The sequence below is a fragment of the Microcebus murinus genome, chromosome 16, assembly GCF_040939455.1.
Source record: "Microcebus murinus isolate Inina chromosome 16, M.murinus_Inina_mat1.0, whole genome shotgun sequence".
Taxonomy (NCBI): Eukaryota; Metazoa; Chordata; class Mammalia; order Primates; family Cheirogaleidae; genus Microcebus; species Microcebus murinus.
The window spans coordinates 58,069,850-58,091,303 of record NC_134119.1 but is presented as its reverse complement, the minus strand read 5'-3'; the positions used below and the strand labels follow the sequence as shown (position 1 = coordinate 58,091,303).

The window sequence follows — 21,454 nt, the reverse complement described above, 5'->3', positions numbered from 1 at the left end:
CCCTGTTGTTTTAGGACGACAGGAAGTGACTCTAAAAATGACCCATATTTTCCCCCCAGCACAAGGGCATAAATCACCGAGCTTCGGCGCTTTCTCCGTGGCATCGATTCTTCTGAGGACGAAGGCAGATGGTTCCGATATGGCATCATCTAATATTCCCCCAGCTCGATTTATAGATTTCCTTGTGCATTACCTGAACATAAGCGAGTCTCGCATTATTTCTCGCACGCTTGTCAAATTAAGGCAAGATATTCTTGTTGACCTTTAAACCTAAAAAAAAAAAAATACACAAATGTGTCTGAGACATTTTCCAGCAAGCCTTAAAATGAGCTGGGCCCTCGGATGCCAATTAAGAGGATGTAATTATGAAGGGGACCGTCCGTCTGTGCTGCGGGTAATGATTTAATTTTAGTTTTAATGCATTCACTCAATGGAGGCAAAGAAAATAAGCCGGTTACGAATCATCCTGCAAAACAGACGAGAACAATTTGGCACCATTTGTTCCCTAATTTACCAAAATCGGAAGGAGCTGGGGGAGCTTGCCGCCCCAGCCTTCCAGAAGGAAGGAACACTTCGCGGAAGGTGCGGAAAGCAGCAGCGTGTCGAGAACTAAAATAGAGGCAAGGTGGCCGTTTGTGGCGATGTTACCAAACAGAGCCAGCACCAGCCGCGGGGCTGCACGAGGGTGTGAGCTGGATCCGGCTCCAGGAGGGGGGGAAATTCCGTCCGGGGGCCGCGCTGCGCCTTTCTCCTGGGCTGCTCCTCCCACGGCCCGGCCCAGACCCGGGGAGAGGGGGTCGGGGGGCACTCACTTGCGGCTGACCCCCGTCCGCCAGGACACAGACTAAGGAGATGCGTCCTTCACCGGACATCGGCCAACCTGCTCTTCAAGGCGAGACGATGCTGGCTGCAGCCACCCGGGCCTCAGTGTGTGCGAACGCGTGTGCACTGCTGTACACACATGTACCTGTGCACAAACATGTACCCGTGCTCACACATGTACCCGTGCTCACACAAATGTACCTGTGCACACACACGTACCTGTGCACACACACGTACAAGTGCACACACATGTACCCATGCACACACATGTACATGTGCACACACGTGTACCCCTGCACACAAATGTGCTTGTGCACACACGTGCCTGTGCACACACATGTACCCGTGCACACACGTGTACCCGTGCACACAAATGTACCTGTGCACACATGTGTACCCGTGCACACACGCGTACCCGTGCACACACAAATGTATCTGTGCACACAAATGTACCTGTACACACACACGTACCCGTGCACACACACATACCTGTGCACACACAAATGTATCTGTGCACACAAATGTACCTGTACACACACACGTACCCGTGCACACACACATACCTGTGCACACACAAATGTATCTGTGCACATAAATGTACCTGTACACACACATACCTGTGCACACACGCCTGTGACCAGACACAGCCTGGCCCGCCAGGCTGGCTTTGGCATTCCCAGGGTCCCTTCCAGAAAAAATGCCATTTAACAACCAACCTCTAGTAAGGCTACCTCCAAATCTAAGATAGCCAACCAAAGGGCTTCCTTTGGTCATGCCCGCTCCCTGCTTGGAGCCCTCCGTCTCCACCTCTGCCAAGATACCTCCAGCCCAGCGTCCCTCTCCTCCCTCCACGCTCCCCCAGTCCCCTCCCCTCGCGCCCGGCCCCTCCCACCCTCCAGTCCCTTCTTTCCTGTGCAGCGGTGACTCTCCCAGTCTCCACCTAACCCTGTCCCCTCTCCCCTCCTGGACCGGTGGGATTTGCCATCTTCCTTCTCATCACCCGAGTCTGTAAACACCAGGCAGAGGGAATGCTCACGGGGCTGGGAGGAGGAGGAGACACCGCCGTCCTCACCGGTCAGTGACTGTGTGCCTGCCACGCCCATTTGCAGGGTCTACACACGTGTGTACACGCAAGTGCACACAGACATGCACACTCCCCCGGCCTGGAGGCTGAGTTACGGTTAGCGTCAGGGCTAGTATGATGGTTAAGGCTATGTATGGGTGGGTCTAGGGTTAGGTTTAGGGTTAGGTCTATGGCTACGGCTAGGGAAATAGCTAGGGCTACAGATAGCGCTTGGCTAGAATCAAGCCAGGGCTAGGGTTAGGGTTACGTTAGGTCTAGAGCTAGGTATAGGGCTAGGGTTAGGGCTAGGCTTAGGGTTAGGGTTCGGGCTAGGTCTATAGCTAGGTATAAGGCTAGGGCTAGGGCTAGGCTTAGGGTTAGGGTTAGGGCTAGGTCTAGAACTAGGTACAGGGCTAGGCTTAGGGCTAGGCTTAGGGTTAAGTCTAAGGCTAAGGGAAGAGGTGCATCCTTCTCTGGGTAACCCCTGACCTCCCAGTCACATAAGGCAAGCGGGGTACCACCCCCACTCTTAGGACTAATTAATGCAGCCTACATAGCCGGCCTCGAATTGTCCCTGCCTGTACAGCAGCCTACGGTTCTTCTCCCTTGCCCTGATCCACCTTCACAGAAGTAACCCATGAGACAGCTGTCTGTGGCTAACCAGTTCTAACTCCATGGTGCCACATCCGGCTACAGGGACGACACTTGTGTCTTCCCAAACCAAGGACGTTAATCTGCCCCAGTCTGACCTGGACATCCAGCGTCACCTCTCCAAGCCCTGCTCAAGTCACCAGATGCAGCCGTGTGCAAGCTCATGCTTCTGGAAGGCCACAGCGGAAGCCGTCCTGGCAGGGCCTTGTACCCTGGTCTCTGCAGCCCGCACCTCCCCCTGGGCAGCTGGAAGGGGCTGCGGGACGGTGCTCGAGAAAAGCAATTTTTTGTCTCGGTTTTGCAGGTCTTCAAACAATCCCTCCAACACGATACTTCTGATTAAATACCTAATGCATCTCCATTTGCCGTTTTTCTCTATTTTCATACCCATCTGTGTCTTGGGATCAACCGAGCCAGGATTCAGCAAACCGCGGGCCAAACCCGCCAGCCACCTGTTCCTGTAAATGAACTTGCACCCGACCGCAGCCGCGGCCGCTCGCTCCGTTTCGGCTGTGGATGCTTTCAAGTCTCGACGGCGGAGACGAGTAGCTGCAGCAGAGACCTTTTGGCCCACAGAGCCTAATATGTTTACCATCTGGCCCTTTAAGAAAAAGTTTGCTGACCTCTGACCTAAACTACAAGCATAATACATTTATAAATCAATCTGTCAGGTAACCTTTTGGGATGTCCGATAAACTCTGGGTAAGCCATTCAACACAGGGTCACTCAAAGAAACAAAAATGAAAATCCCAGAAGCCCAGGGCAGACCACATAGATTCCCAACTCTAAATCTATGTATGACTCTTTAAATGACACAAGTACGCGGGAATGCATTCTCACGGGGAAAACACTTCCGACAGTACGGCTAAAGGGAAGATTCCTTTGGAAGTCACCCCAATCCAGGCCGCTCCGCATGGTGATCACTGGTGTCATTCCTTCCAGACTTCTTCCTAGATACGTGCTCACAAATACGTAAATTACAGGATATATGGTTGTGGCTTTTTTGCACGTATTATTTTTAGCCACAAATATGCGTACATGCGCATATTGTTCTACAGTTTGCTTTTTTGCATTTATCAATGCCTTTTGGACAACTTCCCCAGGTGGCACATAGACACCTAGCATATGCTCTTTAACTGTCCAGAATTATTCCAAGGTGTGGGTGTTGCGGCATCCAATCTCAATGCACATAAACATCTGGAGCAGCTGCGGAGTTCAGCACGGCCAGCTCTCCAGGGAGAAGATCCGTCGTCCACAGATCACTTAGCAAAGCGGACTTTCAGCGGACGGACCGCAGGCTCCGGCCACACGTCTCCCATCTGTTTGAAGATATCCCCACCCCGGGAGTCCCCGGGTCTTTGTCTACAACACGGATGCCATCAAGAAGTCTCTGCATGACCCTCGGCCTCTCTCTCCCGGCAGAGTCCCCGAGACCCGTGACTCCAAACGCCCCATTCGAAGAAGTTTCTGAAAGGAGAATCACTGTGAATATAAATGACTTTCTCAGAAGCTTGACTTTTAAAAAAGGAATATGGATCTGGCCCTTGCAAATAGAAAACAGATTGGGAAGCTGAGCTTCGTGGAGTGACTTAAACAGGCGTTCAGAGCTGGCACCCGCTGGGAACAGCGCAGTGTTCGGAACACACAGAGCCCGGAGCTCAGCGCCACCCGAGCAGCCCTCCCCTGTCGTCTCCTCCTCTGCCCTGCCGGCTTCGGTTGCCATCTCCTCCCTCCCTCCCCGCCCTCCAGCTGCACCTCGTCCCCCCCGTTCCACACGCCCTCGCTGAGCACCTACTATGTGCCACCGGTGGGCAGCGCCGGGACCCCAGGCCCTGGCTTGCAGAGTTCCCAGTGATGCCAAGGCAGTCCTGAGCAAGGGCCCACGGCATGGCACGCTGTGACAGAGGCCCCGTGCCAGTGAGCAAGATGACCCCGGGTGGGGGCAGGGCAGGGAAGGGGGAGGGCACTCCAGGCACAGGCCTGGCAGGAAGGATGTAACCACAGGAGTGATGAATGCAACTGCCCTTTTAAAAGGACGAATTTTCCTGCTGGTGGGGGACAGATCTGGGAGAGGCAGCTCCTCTGCCCGTGCACTCTGCCCACGAATGCACAGGCGGCCCAAGGCGCAGGGCTCCCGCGTGCGGCTGGGGCAGGGGCTGTGCCAGCCAAAGGGCAGAAGGGGGCTGGCCAGGGGGCATCGCCTCTCTCCCGATGGCCCAGCAGCGGGCAGCCAGGCCAGCCCTCGTGCAAAGGCCTCCAGGACCCTCCCCTGGGGAAAGGCAGAGGGGCTCCGGGGGTGGGGGGTCGCGAGCTGGGCTTTACTCGTGGAGCTGCTCTCCAGGGAGGTGACCTCCGCCTGGGGGCTGGGAACACAGGACTGGGGTGAAAATGCAAACTGGGCCACTGAGCAGCTAGATGGCTGCACACGGGACAGGCTCGGTCCCTCCTCTTTGGCCGCTCTCCCGGGTTTGTCGTGAGACCTTAACGAGAGAACACAAGTAACGCACCCAGTCCAGTGCCATGCGGGTGGGGAGCGCTCAGCGGACACCTGCTGCGTTTCCCCAAAAATAAGTCCTACCCATAAAATAAGCCCCAGCAGGATGTCTAAGCGTTTGCGCAATAGAAGCCCCACCCCGAAAATAAGCCCTAGTGACGGGCGTGGCTGCGCAGCGCGTCTGCACGACCCGTGCGTGTCGTCGCGGAGCGGGAAAGAAGACGAGCAGCCCTTCTCATCCGCCCCATGAGAGCTCTGTGGCTCCACAGGAGAGACCGGGGCCGACGGTTCTAAAGGAAACAGAGTCGCAAGACATTCGGGATGGGATTCGGGGTTTGGAGAGTGAGGATGATGTTCCAGAAGAAGACGGCTTCACTGTATTTGAATCAATGTAGATGGTTGTACCGTACTTAAAAAAAAAAAAAATAACACATCCCCTGAAAATAAGCCCTAGGGTGTCTTCTTGAGGAAAAATATAAATATAAGACCCTGTCTCATTTTCGGGGAAACACGGTACTGTTGGCCACGCACTGACATCCAGATAGGGGGAGAACAAGTCCCCGTGCTTGCAGACAAGCGGTGCATCCTTCCTCCCCCGGCTCCCCAGCCCCTGACCCCAGGCCCCCAAATGCACAGGCCGGGCTGCGAGCACCCCATTGCTCTGTGTGCCCACGCAGGGCTCCGGGGTGCCGGACACGCCCCTTCCTGCCGTGAACCCGTGTGCGCAGGGACAAGGTGCACCTTGACCAGTGGGAAAGCAGGTCAGGATGCTGCCAGTCGCCCCTGGGAGGACCCGCCGTGAGCCACAGTGTAGTGGCGCTCACGGAGGGTCCGGCCACAGCCCCCGGCTCTGAGGGCCGTGATGGCGTCCGTGGGGCGCCAGGGCCAGCCCCGTGGAGCGACCCGCCATGGACGGGCACCCCCACACCTCGCAACGCAGCGTCTGAGTCTGCAATGCAAACCCTTAGGGTGAAAGACAGAGACTGGACAGATCCACCCTCCCCCTCCCGCATCAAGGTCCCGACCATTTTTTTTTTTTTTTTTTTTTGAGACAGAGTCTCACTTTGTTGTCCAGGCTAGAGTGAGTGCCGTGGCGTCAGCCTAGCTCACAGCAACCTCAAACTCCTGGGCTCGAGTGATCCTTCTGCCTCAGCCTCCCGAGTAGCTGGGACTACAGGCATGCACCACCATGCCCGGCTAATTTTTTTATATATATATATCAGTTGGCCAATTAATTTCTTTCTGTTTATAGTAGAGACGGGGTCTCGCTCTTGCTCAGGCTGGTTTTGAACTCATGACCTTGAGCAATCCGCCCGCCTCGGCCTCCCAAGAGCTAGGATTACAGGCGTGAGCCACAGCGCCCGGCCGGTCCCGACCATTTTTAAACGAACAAGTCACACGAGCAAAACTAAGTGAGGCTGTTAAGGGTTTGGCTGATAAAATCCGGCACTACCTCTCGCACCTCTGTGCTCAGCAAACAGAATATGATTTTCTCAATCACTCGTAGACTAGTGAGAAAAATGGGCTTATCCTAGACTACAGGGAAAAAAAAATCTCAGTAGAAGTCAATACCTAACCAGGATGCAGTAAAAATAGAATCTAACAATATAGATTGCCATTAGTAGAATGTTTAAATAAATCATTAAATTAAATTAGTGTTATTATTTTTGGAGACAGAGTCTCGCTTTGTTGCCCAGGCTAGAATGAGTGCTGTGGCATCAGCCTAGCTCACAGCAACCTCAATCTCCTGGGCTCACTCGATCCTCCGTCCTCAGCCTCCCGAGTGGCTGGGACTACAGGCATGCGCCACCATGCCCGCCTAATTTTTTCTAGATATATTAGTTGGCCAATTAATTTCTTTCTATTTATAGTAGAGACGGGGGTCTCGCTCTTGCTCAGGCTGGTTTCTAACTCCTGACCTCGAGCAATCCGCCCGCCTTGGCCTCCCAGAGTGCTAGGAATACAGGCGTGAGCCACCGCGCCCAGCCCATTAAATTAAATTGTTAAATAAATGTTTAAATGTGAATAAGTCCAAACTCTGGAATCCTAAGCAATTGGAGAAAAAGAATCACGCCATTCATCTGATATGGAGTTCTAGAAGACAGTGGGGTGCTGGTAGAAAAACCAATAAACTGAGCGGATCATGGATAAGCGTGTTCCAGTATTGAAGAAATACACGATTCCTTATATTGAAAATGTACACAAAGTGCACTTGCATCCTAAATAGGGTGCAAATGAATAAATTCACCCTTCTTAGCAAAACCCAAGAACAGAGAGAAAGACCTTAAGGTTTGCAGGAAGACAAGACAGATGCCACCAACAGTTAGAACAACAGCGATCATTTAGCATCTAGAGATGCCCAGGAGACAATGGAGTAATATGATATTTTTAAAGGGCTACAGGAAAGTAAAGGTCATCCTATTCAATTATTCAAGAATGAGGCAAAATAAAGACATTTTCGGACATCCCAAACTAAGAGGGTCTGACATTTAAATAGAAAGACTTACTAAAGGATACACTTTGGCAAGAAGAGAAATGTACCCAGAAATAAAGAGTGAGACTTAAAAATAACATGAACATTGGTATAGTTGATCAGTAAATTTAATGAACTATTGACTGTAAAATATTAGTATTTTTTTTTTTTTTTTGGTATTAAGGTGGAAAAACTCTCAACAATAACACTAAGGAAGGCAGGAGAGAACATTTCGTGTGTAGTTGTGGTGTGTGAAGGTCCTTGCTTGTTTTGGAGGATGGCAGAGATAATAACTTTAGACTTGCTAAAAAATTTATAGTTAAATATGTATGTTAACATTTTATGGGTGCCAAAAATAACGGTAGGAAAAAAAAATCTAGAGTTTTCAAATCAGCAGAGAAAAAAATAAAATTGGCCCGAGCACAAGAAAGGAGAGTGGTTGGTAAAGAGAAGTCACAAATAAGGTAACAGAAGTAAACCAAAAATATGACAATAAATATTAGGGGATTAAACCCATCTGACACTTCCTGAATGCTTGATATTATGCCAAGCCGTGGTCTAAGCATTTTGCATGCATTGGCTCATTTAATCCTCAAGACAAGCCCATGAGCTAGGTACTGTTGTCGCATTTTACAGATGGGGAAACTGAGGCCCCCGAGAGGTTAAGGAGTGTGTGTCAGTACTGAGAGCTGGCATCCTGGCTCCCAGCCCCACCCTTCCTTATTTTTTCTGCTGCTGTCAGAAACAGGTGCTTACAGGCACAGAGCTGCTTGCCGTGCACCAAGAGATAGATGAAGACCATCAGTCTGGGTGGAAAATCCTTACAAGAGCAACACGGAAAGGCTATAGAAGTGGACGGGAAGTGGAATGGACAGGAAGCACTAACCCAAGGAAAGCTGACATTGCGATATTACTATCATCAGATAAAACCGAATTCAAGGCAAAAAAAGCATTAATGGGGTAAGAAGTGGCGCGACACAGTAAGAAAAAGAACAATCTAAGAAAATGTATAACAATCAGGAACTTGTAGGGACCTAACAACAGAGCTTCAAAATATATAAAGCAAAAAGTGGCCATCACAAGGAAAATGAACAAATGTGCCATCAGAGTAGATTTTAACAGTTCTCACTCAGAAATGGGAAGATCGAGCGATAAACAAATGATCAAGGATACAGAACGATTCGACAAGCACAATTTCAACACTGATTTGATATATGCCCATGTGATGTAGGTATATATAATATATAGAAGGTATAGAGAGATATAATGTATTCCTATAACTATAAAACAGAGAAGATACATTGTAAAAGATAAATAATGATACATTATAAATAGGTACATGTTCTTCAAGCACTTGTAAAATATTTATAAAAAGTGACCACATACCGCATACCAAGTTATTATATATTACAAAGAACTAATACACTACGGATCACATTCCTTGACCACAATGCACTTAAATTTATGGACAAATAAAATTCCATATTGCATACATTCTAAGATATACTTTATTTTTTTTTACATCATCTCCAAAACCAAGATGTTTCTTATAATTGATGGGATGTTACAGTTTAAGTAGCAACATTTTTTTTTTCTTTCTTAGTGGTATAAAAATTAATGGTGTGCATTACAATCAGCAGCATTTTAGATGTCATGAAAATATAGCAGTTTTTTAAAAATGTATGTGATACATTACTACCTAACTAGAAATTATTAATAACAAAAGAAAAAATGAAAAGCTTTAAAGTACCCTCCTGAATACCTCTCTTGTATCAGAGGAAATAGAAATAGCAATTTTCGACTATGAAAAATTACAATAATGACCATTTATGCATACCAAAACATATGGAATGTGTCCAGAACTGTACTCAGAGGAAACTTTATTAGTTTAAGTGTTTTATTCTTAAAGAGAAAAGATAATAAATGACCTGGACATTCAACTTTAAAAAATTAGAAGAGCAAGAAAATAAACCTCAACGAGGTATTAAAGATACAGGAGGAAATACTGATTTTTAAAAGAGCTCAACAGTAGGATGGATAAACAAATTCAACAGTTGTTTCTTAGAAAAGGCCAAGAAAACAAACCATTCTCTGGTAAAGTCTAATCAAGAAAAGAGAGAGAAGGCCGGGCGCTGTGGCTCACGCCTGTAATCCTAGCTCTTGGGAGGCCGAGGCGGGCGGATTGCTCAAGGTCAGGAGTTCAAAACCAGCCTGAGCAAGAGCGAGACCCCGTCTCTACTATAAATAGAAAGAAATTAATTGGCCAACTGATATATATAGAAAAATTAGCCGGGCATGGTGGCGCATGCCTGTAGTCCCAGCTACCCGGGAAGCTGAGGCAGAAGGATCACTGGAGCCCAGGAGTTTGAGGTTGCTGTGAGCTAGGCTGACGCCATGGCACTCACTCTAGCCTGGGCAACAAAGCGAGACTCTGTCTCAAAAAAAAAAAAAAAAAAAGAGAGAGAAAAACAAAATTAACGAGAAAGTATATATAAGTAGAGATGCAAAAACATTATTAAAACATAAGTATAGCGCATAAAATTCTGTGCTAATAAATTTTAAAATCTTGATTAAATGTATAATAATCTAGGGGAAGCAAAAGCGATACAAACTGATTTAAGAAGTCGAAAAGCTGAATAGAAAATAAGTGTGGAAAACAATCATTCCCACCCCCAAAGGCAGTATCTGCAGACAGTTTCAAACCTCCAAGGAACAGAAATTTTTTCTCTGCTATTTAAAAATGTTCCAGAGGATAAAGAAGGGGGGGGGTGTTAAAAAACCTTCCTAATTAATTTTATGAATAACACATAACCCTGGTACCAAAACCTGCTAAAGATGAAATGAAAATCAAATCACAGACCAAATCTTGCTTGTCGCTATAGATGCAAAAATCCTAAATGAAAGATCATGGCAGACACACACGGCCCCCACCACCCCATGCCCGGCTCCAGACATACAGCAATGCTGCATATAATATGGTATAAAGAACTAAGTGGATAGTTCAGCTTGAAGGAAAGAAAAGGAAATCTCCAGCCCGTGCCCCTGGAAGACGAGAAACTGGAACTGAGCTCTTGCGCAAAGCCCGGGGCTCTCCGAGGCTCTACCTCCTTGAAACAGAAGCCTAGAAAGCTCAACCCCTGTCTAGGGAAAAATACAAAAGCTCCCAGAGAAGGGGAAAGGCTTCCAGAAAGCAAGGAAATCCCAAGCCTGCACCACAGCTGTGGAGCCCAAACTCACGCCACCTGTGCTGTGCATCTAGCATACCCACCTATAGAAGCGATGGGAAAAATAGGTCCCAAACTGATGCCTCCTTGGAGCCCCCAGCAGAAGGAATGTTTGAAATGTTCTGAAGCAACACTTTCCCAATCAGGAAGCACAGGGCTACCATTAAAAAAAAAATCAGGCCGGGCGCGGTGGCTCACGCCTGTAATCCTAGCTCTCTGGGAGGCCGAGGCGGGCGGATTGCTCAAGGTCAGGAGTTCAAAACCAGCCTGAGCAAGAGCGAGACCCCGTCTCTACTATAAATAGAAAGAAATTAATTGGCCAACTGATATGTATATAAAAAATTAGCCGGGCATGGTGGCGCATGCCTGTAGTCCCAGCTACTTGGGAGGCTGAGGCAGAAGGATCGCTGGAGCCCAGGAGTTTGAGGTTGCTGTGAGCCAGGCTGACGCCACGGCACTCACTCTAGCCTGGACAACAAAGCGAGACTCTGTCTCAAAAAAAAAAAAAAAAAAAAAAAAAAAAAAAAAAAAAAATCACAAATCTTAAATTAGTTTCGATAATTTCTGCTTCCCTAGAATATTATAACCCACCAAAAGAAATGATTCACCATGAAGAAAAAAATCATCGGATAAACAAGCAGAAAGACTAGAGCCTGAGATGACGGGAAAACTGGATGTATGTTCATTTATTTATTATTTGTTAAGATTTGTGTTTTGCGTGAAGTGAGTGAAAGAAAGAATAAAAACAATAATCAAAGAACAGGGAACTACACAAACAAGCATGCAGACTTGAAAGATCTCCGTAGAATTTCTAGAAATGCAAAATATAGTGATTGAAATTAAAAACACATCACTAGCATTTAAGAGCAGATTAATGACCGAGGAGATGTGGTGATCCAGGAGATGAATCTGATATAGTCACCCTGAATGCACACATGGAAAACAGGAGACTGAGGTTTGTAAGGAAGAGAATAGAATGAGAAGATCCAAAACCATACAAATAATCATGGAGACTCTGGCAGAAATGCATCCCCAGGGGATGGAAACACAGTGGGGCGCCTTCCATAACTTCCAGTAATGACCTTTAGGCAAACATGTTGGTGTCAATGCAGGGTCCCTGAAGCATTCCAGGGAACACTAATAACTAAGGTTATGGAGCTGGCCATGTGCCAAGAGTTCTTGTAGATTCTCAGAATAACCTAAGAGTTTGGTAATATTACTATCCCCAATATATAGACGAGTAAACTGAGGAACAGAGTGTAAGGAATTTTCCCCAGCTATTAAGTGGTGTTGGAGTAGAAGTCAAATCCAATCAGCCATCTCCTGAGTCCCCGTTCTTAACCACCATGCTATACTGCCCTTCATACATGTGACTGCTGGGATTTCAAAGGCTGATGTTGAGAAGCAGGGAAAAGAAGTATTTGAGGAGATGACAACGACTGATAAAATTTGCAGAATTTAAGAAACCCGTGAGTCTTAAGATTGAATAAGTGATTCAACTTCCAAGTAGGAAAAATAAAATTACATATCTAGACACATCTCAGAGAAGCTGAGGAATATCAAAACTAAGAAAAAAAATCACAAAAACAACCAGAGAGAAAGACATTGTCCACAAAGGACTGACAAGACTAACTCCTGTCTTCTCTGAGGAGCAGTGGGGACCCGAAAACAATGGAACAGGTCTTCAAAGGGCTAAAAGAGAAGACCCGTCATCCCAGAATTCTATACCCAGCTCAACTATCAAGAGCAAAATAACAAATGAACAAGGGCCAAGAGAGTTGACACAGGCCTTCCCCAAAAGAACCACTAAAGGGTTATGTGAGGCAGTTAGAAATGAAACTCAGAAAGAAAGAGTAAGATGCAACAACCAATGGTGAACAGAGAAAAACTGCTAAATGGTTGTAAATGGAAATAATCAACAGTAATAACATTTTTTTTTTAAATTGGGGAGTTTATCAACAGCAAGGCCCTGAAATTAGACAACAAAAGATATGAGATGGGAGTATGATCAGAATTAAAGTGTTCTCAGATCACTGCATTGTTCTAAGATTATTGCTCCCACCCCACACTTCCAAGCCCTCTTACCCTACCTAGCTTTTCAAAGCACCTACCGTGTTCAAACACTACATGGTTTAATTGGAGCATATAATAGTGTTCACTGTCTGCTCCCCTTGCTAGACTGTTGGCTCCAAAGAGGCCTGGATCTTCTTCTACTCTTTCCCGATGTAACTCTGATGCCTAGAACTGTACCTGACACATGCTTGGTTCTCAATAAACATTTTTTGAGTAAACGGCTCAGATCAGAAGACTCAATCTGGTAACATATAATAAATACAGTAAAGAAGTCAATTGATCTGTCAATTTATCCTAAATTTATCTCTAAATGAAAATCTATCCTAATACAAATCGCTATTGGATATTATCTGAATCTGACTATTTCCAAAGGGCCCCTAAAAGAATAAAAACCTGATATCACATACAACAGGTGTGCTCAAACTACAGCCCACGGGCCACATGCGGGTGTTTTTGCCCGTTTGCTTTTTACTTCAAAATAAGATATGTGCAGTGTACATCGGAATTTGTTCATATATATATTTTTAAACTATAGTCCGGCCCTCCAACGGTCTGAGGGACAGTGAACTGGCCCCCTGTTTAAAAAGTTTGAGGACCCCTGAAAGGACGGTAATGAGAAGACGCTTGCCTGCAAAGATTTTAAGTCCAGAGTAAATATAAGAATTAAGCAAATGATAAAGCTGGCATTTAAAAATCAGCAAGCAAAGAGCGAATGTTCAATGAACGACGCTGGTACAACCGGCTGGCCATTCCCTCCCGCGGTGCACGCTTGCTGTTTAGACATATAGATTCGGTGCTGTGAGGCACGCTGGAGAACCGGCTTGAAGAGTCATAGGTAGCTGTCTCTAGGAAGCAGCCCCAGGAGAGGTGGGGAGGGAGGGAGCGGAAGCTTGCTGCATTTATCATAAGCCTGTTATTATTTATGCCTTTTACGATTGCATATTTATTACTTTGATAAAGAATAAAATTTATGTTAAAAAAAAAAAGCAATAACCATGCCCCTCTTTAACCTACCAAATGGACAAGGATTTTAAAACAAAGACTGAAGATCCCCCAGTGCTGATGCGATGATGAGAAAAAACAGACACGTCCATGCACCTTCATGGGTCCTTCTGGAAAAGGTGATTTGTCGGGAAGTATTAAAAGTCTTAAAACCGTGCATACCCTTTTGAGGCAACGATTCCACTTCTAGGAATTTATTCTGGAACGACACAAAGGTGTACAGCAAGAACGCGCACTTTGACATCCTTTAAAAATGTTGAAAAACAAAAATGAACACCACCAAAGTGTCCAACAGGGAACGGGGGCTATAAATGATGATAAATTCATGCGAAGGAACACCGCACGGGTGTCAAAAGTGGGGTAGGGACAGATACATCACCGTGGACAGGCGTTCGAGATATATAAAGTGATTAAACAGGTTATGTGCGGGAGGCATAGAGATTATTGCATTTTTATAAAATGAACATGACTTACAAGGTTAGGTAGACAAAGCGATGGACACATAAGATGCCCCCGCCTCGGGGACAAGGTACGGGAACTCCAGATCTGGAGGGATGCGCTGGGTGGTAAGGCTTGTATTTTCTTCTTTTTCCCCGAGGGAAGGCATTTCTGCAGGGAACCTTTCAGGTCTTATGAAGGGGGAAGCAGGAATGCTGGGGTGAGGTCCCGCAGAAGTGGATTGGGGGGGTGGTCTTTGGTAGGCCCCTCTGCTCCCCGCTCACCCACAGAGCCCTGGGGGAGGGTAGTCTAGCCAGCAGGGTCCGGCCACTAGTCCACTGTCCCAGGGGCAAGGACTTTGGCCCCCTTCCTGGAGACAAGGACATCCCAGGACAGAGGTCATAGTGGGTCAGCGCCGAGCCCAACAGCTCTGCAGCCGTGGCCCACTGTGGTCTTGGCGGTGACTGTCCCTTTCTGGGGCTCTGCCCAGACACTAGGCACCAGGCCCCCTCCAGGCAGGGAATTATTCACCTTGACAGTGAAGTTCTGGGCTCCACGTTCTGCAAGCCCAGAAGCCAAATGCAATCCGCAGATATATTATTTCGTCGGTGTGGGACTTTGATTTTAAATTCTGGATTCGTCTGCAGACTTTAGAAGAGGAAGAGACTTCATAGAAAAACCTACCTGTTCTTGAATATTTGAATACCTGGCCACCCTGGAGCCCCATCCCTTCCTGCAATGACAGCTGGTGTCCTGCCGCCCTCTTCCAGATGGGCAGGTGTCCCCTGGCAACCCCGGCCACAGCACCCCCTGGCCCTGAAGCCCAGCCCCACCCTGAGCCGTGCCAGCCCCCCAGGTTTCTGGGCCCCCTGATGCTCTTTCGCTCCACTGCACCAGGCCCCCTCCTCTTCCCTCCCACCCTCAGCGGTGGGTGCCAACACCCCGCCGCGCCCCACCCCTGCTCTGCCATGGCCCTTTGAGACGTGGAGGTTTTCTTTGCAGAAAATCCCTCTGGGTCTGCCCCTGACCTAGAGCCAGGGTGAGGTGGGCAGCCCAGAGGTGTGGCAGCCCAAACCTGGGGCGGTCCTTTGGCCCTGCTGCTGCTTAAACCCTGCCCAGGGCTGAGGCCAAGCACGCGGGCAGTGTGTCACCCCAGCCCTGGGCTCAAGAAGGGGACCCAGAGCAGAAAGAATCCCGGTCCTCAGGCACTCCGATCCCAGCAGGAGAGGACGCCCCTGGCGGACCGTAAGAGCCAGGATCTTGGGGTGACGGTCCCTGGAGGGTCTGAAGTCGAGGTTACAGCCAAGTTTACCGGGGACGGCTCTCAGGACAGCCCCCTCTGAGCGGTGGCAGCAGAGGGCAGGACAGGGCCAAGGCGGGCGCTGACCACAATGCCACGGGCACTCCGGGGCCGAGGGGGACCTTCAGAGCCGTCCCAGATGGCGGCAAAGGGGTCAGGCCTTTGTGCCCCGAAATCAGCCAGCCAGTGGGATGTGACCGCAGGCAAGGAGCGCCCAGAGGCCCAGGTGGCTCTTGCTGGGGAACATCAGCGGTGGATATTCCCAGCAGCAGAGGGTCCGGTAAGAGTGCCCACCACCCGGGGTCAGCAGGGACGCGTCCCAGGGGAGTGGTGCGGGGTGGAGTGGCAGAGGGCCACCAGAGGGCCACCTCCCTGGAGGGAGGAGGGACAGTGCCTCTTTAGGAAAAGCCATGTGGGAAGGGCTGGAGACACGAGAGGAAGAGTGCTGAAAACGCAGTCACATCCCCGGCATTTATTTGAAACAGAACATTAATTCTGACTGTCATTAGAGTCCATTTCAATTTCGTAATAACATAAAAAGTTAAGAGTCTAATTTATTCATACAAATCTTGTTAGCATCCAATTTCCACATAATGTAACATATTCCTTAAAAAGCTGACAAAGCAGGAGAAATTAAAAACATTTTAAAAAGACATCCACGGGCTCTCGTTGCCACAGAGCCAAAGGTGAGGGGGTGGGGGCAGACCTGGGCAGCTCCTCAGAGGGCTGGAAGCTTAGAACGGTGACAGACAGCGGGTGGGCAGAGCTGGGGACACAGGCTGGGCCTGGCACCCCCCTGGTGGCTCCCGCTGCACCCCAGACAGCTCCTGCTCACCATCCCCGGGTCCTAGGCCACCCCAGTGGCTTGCCCCTGCCCTCGGGCTGCAGACAGCTCCCCGGCAGCACTCCCCTCTGCAAATTCACCCTGGAGAGCCTTAACTCCTCTTAATTACACGTCTGCGGTGTTTGCATTAGATAGCTGTCACCCTGTAATTTACCCGTACATGGGTTTTAATTGTGCATTAATCTTTCCTACATGCCACTCCCCTGCTGGAATCTGTAACGGCAGCAGTTTGGACCATTTTGTTTATTCCTCCACCAAAAACAGCTGATGGATGTAATTGCACCGTCTTTGTTCCTCCCCTCCTCTTCCAGGATTACCTGCTGGGCGCTGGGGCTGGAGAGGGAGGCTCCCGTCACCTGCTTTCAATACAATATTTGACTATTTCCCGGCTGACAGCAGTGTTGGAGGAAAGGTCAGCGTCAACAGGCATTCTTCCCATCACCTGCCACGTGCTCCGGGGCGCACCTGCTCCTCGCATCCAGCTCACCTGGGGAGCGATCGAGGAGGACATAGGGCAGCTGGGGGTTGGGGGGGGGACCTAAGAAATCCGCCAGCCAGTGTGGAGGCCCCAAGGTCACTCGGAGAGCCACGAAGGAGAGCTATAAATTACAAAGCCCTGGCTGGCTGCCAGGGCCCCAGGAAGCTACATTTAGCATATCATTCTCCCAGCAGAAGGATAAAGCCTTAACTCCCTTTCCAATGGAATTTGAATGGAATTTGTTACAAGAACATTGTGATTGAAATATCACCCATTGGCTTTTCCTGACAACTCAGCAATAGACTGCAATTGCTAAGAGGGGTGGGTGGGGGTGGCGGGGTGAGGGGGGTGGCTGCTGTGTGCTCCGGCTGGCCAAGGTGGTGGCGAGGAAGCCCCATACAATATTTATGAAACCCAGATGAAGCCCTCTGCACGCTGGCAATGAGCTGATATCATAACACAGACCTCAAGAACGCCTTGACATTTGCCCGAGATCAAATTTCCGCTCGCTCGTGAAAACCCACGAGGCTTGGTGTCGACCTTCATTTAAGCCCCGGTAATTAACACCGGGCTGGGAGGGGGCGGGCAGGGGCTGGAGTCGTGGAGGGCGTGGAAGAACACCAGGCAAGTCCACTTCTCCGTGGAGGGGAAAACATCGGCGGTGGTTTCTTTCCGGCGGTGAAAGACAGGAGTTTTGATAATTTTTATTGTTAAACGCTTTTCCGACATGCAAAACAGAGCTGGGGCGATCTCCTTTCCACGGGTGAGGCTCTGACAGCGTGTCTGGACGGGGAGAGGGATGCGGTGACAATCCATCACACGGTAGCCCAGGAAACAAACATGAAACCAAGAGATGCAGTTCCTCGAGACCAAAGACCTCACTGAGGTGCAGCCTTTGATTTCTTTCGGGGCAGCCTTGGAGATGGAGAAGGGGATGGGAAGGGATGTTCAAACCCTCCTGGACGGGGGTCCGCGTGCAGCAGGCCCCGGCTTCCCCGTGCCCGGGCTACACGCTGCCCAGCAGATAAAGGGCAGCAGCATTTTCAAAGCGGGACCTCTGCTGCATCTCACACCCCACGGGACCCCTTCTCCCTCCAACCGGTGGCTTTCGGAGACAAGGCCTCCCCTCGCGAGCACCGGTTCCCGGAGTGGCGAGCCGTGAACTATGGGGCGGGGTCCGGGCCTGAAGTCCCCGGATTGTTCACGAGTCAAAGGCAAGGGCGCGATTTAGGTGGGTTTTGATAAACACTTCATATTCCACGTCCTGAGAGAAGCAGAATGCTTGTCAAGCATGCATCTTTATGAGCTGCCTGCCTATAAACCTCGCACGGAAGGTCCGTGCTTAATGTGGGCTCGGCAGTAAATCGGCGCGGCGCAGGTCTGCCGCATCAAATTAGCATCGACCCGCAAAACGCTACCGAATGATTCCTCAAATCTGCCAAGTCTTCAAATCAATTCCGGAGAAAGCGTCAAGAGTTTTTTTTGTTGTTTTTTTTTAAACTTTGATAAACCTTTCATATTATTTATCACAGAAGAGCATAAACCTCTCTAATCTGTCTTCCCACAAAACAAAAAAAAAAAGGTGTTGTTTTTCCCAAACTGCTCTTAGCTCTTCCATCTTTGTGCACCCGCCTCCCAACTGTGCAAACAATGTGTGTATCGTGGATTCATTCGCTGCCCTATTTTAAAGGGGCTGGTATTTCCGCTCACACTTGTCCATGCCCCGTGGTCCCAAAGCGTGGAGAGAATTCCTACCGCACCTGTATGAAGTTCTCACTCACCCCTGGCCTTTGAGACGTGCAGTCCCCAAGCTCACCTCCTCCGCCTTCCATAGCTCTCCCGGATGGGAAGCCCTCTACCCTCGCAAGAGCCTTCGTTGTGTGGGTGTTTCTGGGGCCCCACTTCGTGCAGGACTGTTCTGGGCGCTGGGGCCCAGCAGGGAACTCAAGCCCCAGTGTTCATGGAATTTGCAAAGGGGGCCGGGCGCGGTGGCTCACGCCTGTAATCCTTGCACTCTGGGAGGCCCAGGCAGGTGGATTGCTCGAGGTCAGGAGTTCAAAACCAGCCTGAGCAAGAGCGAGACCCCGTCTCTACTATAAATAGAAAGAAATTAATTGGCCAACTAATATATATAGAAAAAATTAGCCGGGCGTGGTGGCGCATGCCTGTAGTCCCAGCTACTCGGGAGGCTGAGGCAGGGGGATTACCTGAGCCCAGGAATTTGAGGTTGCTGTGAGCTAGGCTGATGCAACGGCATTCACTCTAGCCTGAGCAATAGAATGAGACTCTGTCTCAAAAAAAAAGAAAAGAAAAGAAAAGAAAAGAATTTGCAAAGGGGAAGAAAGACAAGACACAGGAGACTAACGGGTCATGGTTCTCTGACGATTCCAGGGCCAGGGGCCCAGCATCTGCCTCTCCGACCGGCCATCCAGGTGTTTCCAGGGTAGGTGGCCGGTTCCCCAAACCCACCCAGAGAAACACCTGTCTCCTGCATCCCTGGGCTTCCAGCCCAGGGCAGATTCAAACCCAGGCACACCCAGCAGAAGAAATCACAAGCACCCCTAGCTAGACATTTCAGAACTCTCCAACCGGGATAGAAGTGAATTTTCAAATTTGTTAAATAGCGTTTCCAGGTTCAGAATATCTTTGGCAAAAAAATAAATAAATAAATAAACCGTATTAGTCATCTGAGAAATAAAATTAAAACCACGGTGCGGTACCTCTACATACGTACTCCCAGAATGGCTAGAACGAGAAAGACCGGCAACGCACAGCACTGAACAGGGGGTGGAGCCGCTGCGTGACCCGTGGGGGGGGTGTGTGTGTGTGTGGGGCGGATATCAGCACAATCACGTCAGGAAACTGGAAGCGCCCGCAAAAGATCCACATACCGGGACCCAGCGATGCTCTTCTGAGCACACACGTATCAAAAATATGCACCTGCGCCCCTATATGCAAGAGACAGACGCAAGAATGTCCACAGCGGAACCGTTCACAGTAGCCCAAAACTCCGAACAACCCACACGACAATCCACGAGGGAACCGAGAAAGAAGGCACATCCGTGCAGTGGGGTCCTACAGAGTGACCGGAATGAACACAGCACAGTGACTCGAACTGTGAGTGAATCCCACAAACCTGACACTGAGGCGACACCATGCCATGTGGTTCCATTTCTATTGAGTTTGAAAACGAGGAAAACCACCCACGCCTCCTTAAAAGTAAGGAGACCACTTACAGGGGCGGGTGGAGGGAAGTGACTGCAAGAGGTCTGGGGGTGCAGGGGCGCCAGTCACGTCCCGATCCCTGCCCCGGTGCCCGGCACGCAGGCACGTTGGGTTTGCGGATGCTCGCTGCATCGGACGCCTGTGATCCGTTCGCTTTTCTGCATGCGCGCCGTGCTCGGCATAAAAGGTCTACGATCGCGCTCTAGTGAATCCAGAACAGGGAAAGGGCGTCTTTGGGCACCTGCTTAGAAAAAGCAGGGCTTGGTGGGGGCGGGGCACTGGCTAGTGGGGCCACATGCCCCCCTGAGCCTCTGTCACACCACCAGGCAAAGCCCTTGACCAGCACGATTCCTGGCACGCAAGCAGGTAAAAGGGGCGTGCACACCTGGGCTGAGAGCCCAGACACAGGGGATGATGACAATGACGGTAGCAGCTGCCGTGAATCGTGGGCTGGCCCTCGGTGAGGCACAACGGCTCTAAGAGGTGGGTTCTGTTGTCATCCCCATTTTACAGATGGGGAAACTGAGTCTCTGGGCCCCACGGTAACCACGCGGCACAGCTGGGATTTGGACCCAGGCGGTGTGACTCCCGGCGCTGGCTTCAGCCACGACCCAGAGGCGGCTGCGTGGGCGGAGGGCAGTGGGTGGTTGCCATGGCTGGCCATTGACGCGGCGATCCACGAAAGAGGGAATTGCGGAGAGCTAAATAATAGGCGAAGATTGCGCTTTCACAGGGATGAATGGTCATGAAATTAAATTTGCAGATGAGGCCAAATCTCACGAGGTCCCAAATCTGAGCGAGAAGCGGCAAGATGGACCCAACCTGGAGGGAAGCGATTTTCCACGCACGCCGAGGCAGCAATGGTGGCTAAATGACTCCGTGAGAAAACGGCTCGCGTGTGGCTGCCGTGGGGGGATGGCGAGGTGGTGATGGCCGCTGACGGCAGGTGGCCCCTGCGTGGGCAGCGGGCTCAGCCCCGAGCACAGCAGTGGGAGAGGGGCCGGCCAGGTGAGATCACTCCCAGCCCTGAGCCAGCCTCTGCCGAGGGGATGCGGGCAGACACGGGAAAGCTCCTTGGAAACAGGAATCACGCTGGACCGAGACGTGCATGGGGAAGGGGTGGGAAAGAGTGTTCTTGGAGGAGACAACCACACACAAAAAGGGGACGGTGCCAGAAGGAACTCAGAGCGCTGGCCTCAGCGAGCCAGAGGCTGGCTGCATCACCCACTGGCTCAACTCTTGCAGGCGGACTGCCTGAATTACATGCTGAGCCCAGCCAGTGTAGACAGAGTGCCTGTTTGACAGAATGGCTTGCATAATGCACTGGCTTGACCAGCGTAGGCAGACTGTGTAGACAGATGCTGAGC

The 21,454-nt window shown here is 49.9% G+C and overlaps 1 protein-coding gene across 1 annotated transcript in view; it reads right to left on the bottom strand.

The window, feature by feature from the left end:
• CHST8 (carbohydrate sulfotransferase 8) overlaps positions 1-21,454 on the bottom strand; it is a 106,486-nt gene that overhangs the window by 78,422 nt on the left and 6,610 nt on the right. The window lies entirely within an intron of this gene.